Source organism: Brachypodium distachyon, chromosome 2 (genome assembly GCF_000005505.3).
Source record: "Brachypodium distachyon strain Bd21 chromosome 2, Brachypodium_distachyon_v3.0, whole genome shotgun sequence".
In the NCBI taxonomy this organism is placed as follows: Eukaryota; Viridiplantae; Streptophyta; class Magnoliopsida; order Poales; family Poaceae; genus Brachypodium; species Brachypodium distachyon.
Window position 1 is genome coordinate 57,902,836 of NC_016132.3, and position 2,537 is coordinate 57,905,372.

A 2,537-nucleotide genomic window follows, 5' to 3' on the forward strand; every position below is an offset into this window, starting at 1 on the left:
GGCGTGAAAACCTAGCCCCTCTATATTTTTTTTTTCTTTTCTCCTATGTTCTTCTCCCCCCTTCTTCTCCCGCTCTGGCTGCCATGCGCCGGAGCCGTACGCACGATTTTGGAAAAAACACGCCGTCCGCCTGCCTGCACCGCGCGTCGCGGCGCTACCAGGCTACCAGCCATGCACCTGCTCGCGCAACCAGCCCCGTGCCCATGCGCCCAGCCAGTCATGTGCCTGCATCGCCCGCCTGGGCCCGCTCGCGGGGAAGAACAGAATCAAGCAGAGTGGGAAACGAAGGAGGTGGAGGGGCTGGGAAAATAATGAACAATTCAAGGGGGTTATTTGAGAAAAAAATACGTGTCTTTGGTGCTTAAAAATAATGAAATACCATTTTGGAGGCCCCAATTATTCTGCGAAGGGCAGTCCGGCCAGCAGCCGGGTGTTTAAAATGGAGGGTAAAAAACAGAGTCCCCAGTCTTGGGAGCTTTCTTTTTGCTTTATTTTTCTTCATCTTTTGTCCCCTCTCTTTCTTTTCTTCCTCCTAGAGAGAGAGAGAGATCTGCCCGGTCAGTAAAGTCTTCTTTTGGAATCACCAAGTCGGCTTTGCCAGAGTCTGATCCCAAGGCCGCCTGCAAAAGCAAAAGCTAAACGAATCACCTGTGTGTGTGTGCGCGCGCGCGCAACGTGGTCTTACATCCGTCGCCTAGCTCCCAACTGTCTGAAAACTATTGCATGCCAATCTTTTTTTACATTTTCAACACCATTCGTCTTACATGCGAGCCTAATTAAGGACAATTTTAGATGGAGTATCGGCATGCATGTAAAATGCATTGGGGTCACGCGGGAGAGGAAGAGGGAGATGCAGCAGGAAGAGAGGAGTGGACGGTGCCGGCGGCTAGCAGAGGTGAGAAGAGATCCGCCGTCACGGTGATCAAGCGCATGCACTACATACAAAGGTCACGAACTCACGATCGATAAGGTGTGCATGCATGTGGTGTTACGAGGAGAATGCTGGTGCACTTCAGTTAAAAAAAAATTGCGTGGTGCACTGGCCTATGCATGCATGCATACGTGCTCGCCTCCTTGTCTCACGTTGACATGCAGCTAGCTAGTGTGTTGGTGAGCTAGCTGCAGCGCGCGCGACAAGAGCTCCGTGTTCGTCATTCTGATCGTCTGCCGTTGTGGGTTAATTAATTAGTAATTCCGTTCCGGGACGTACGCCGATCGCGCGACTGGATGCAATAAATTAACGCATTTTGCCCTGAACAGTTTTGCATGGATGTCACTTGTTGCATGCCCTGCAATAAGTAGGAGTACTTGCATGCATGCATGCAGCGGTGCAGCTAAGCTACGCTAGTTCTTTTATGTAAACTTGGCGAGAGAAAGAGAGAAGCAGGCGGCGGCTGGGCTCTCAGGGCCGTTCCGCAGCGGATTGATCGAGGCGCTGCTGGTCCTCGATCGGGAACGGCCAGGAGCTAGCTGGCCGGCGACGAGGTCAAGTGGCGGCGGATGGCCGGCGGGGCGCTACAAGGCACAAACAAGGGGGAAATTAAACGACCGCCTGACCATGCTGCCGGCAGGGGATGGGCGGAGGAGGCGGGACGTACGTGCACGGGACACGGCCGGGTTGCCGTTCCCGTTCCGGCCGGACAGCATGCATGCAGCTAGCGGCCACGAGGGCATGACGCGCGCGGGGTGTTTGGCGCGTTCTAGGGGTCGCTGGCGAGCTCTACGGCGTCAAGGTGGACGAGGCTGCAGCCGACGTACGGCTTGGGCGGAACGCAAGGCCCGGCCGAAGACGGCAATAAAAAACCCGGCCGCGACCCAGCATATGTCAGCTACTCCTAGCTACCCCTGATTCCTTCATTCCTCTCTTCCCCTGGCCTCTTCCAACCGACAAATCGTCCTTGTCGATGGAGATTAGGAGCTAGGGCTCTAGTACTGGTGATGCCCGGCCGTGGCCAATGGGGAGCAGCACATCCGCACCTGCAGGCCTAATATAATTGATCCGCACTGCTGCGTCGCACTCTTCTGAAGCGAGGAAGCTCAACCAAACCTCAAGCGGAGATGTGAAGATGGTTTCTCGATGCAAAGTTAGGGCCACTCGAAATTTCAAATTTTCAGTTGACTTGGATTGACCGGATTTGACTTGGTTTGACTCTACTTTAAACTCCATATAAGTTATCAATTTTTTAAAACCATTGTCTTTGTTGGTAGTAAAGTAATGCAATTATAAACCATGTGTGTCATTTTCGGACGGTATGAACAAACATACCAACTTAGCCTACCAAACGGTGCTATTTTCTATGCCCTTAGCATACCAAAATTGATCATTTAATTTGTAGCTACCCTCGAAAATCAAGTTCCCACAAAATGGCAATGTGAAATGCAAAGATGGTTTCTCCATTTAAAGTTAGGGCCACATACTCGTCAAATTTCAATTTCGTTTGAAAAGATTTGACTTGTGTTGACTAGATTTGACTTGGTTTGACTCTAATTTAAACCGAGACGATTCCATGTAAGTTATCACTGTTTTTGCATAAATC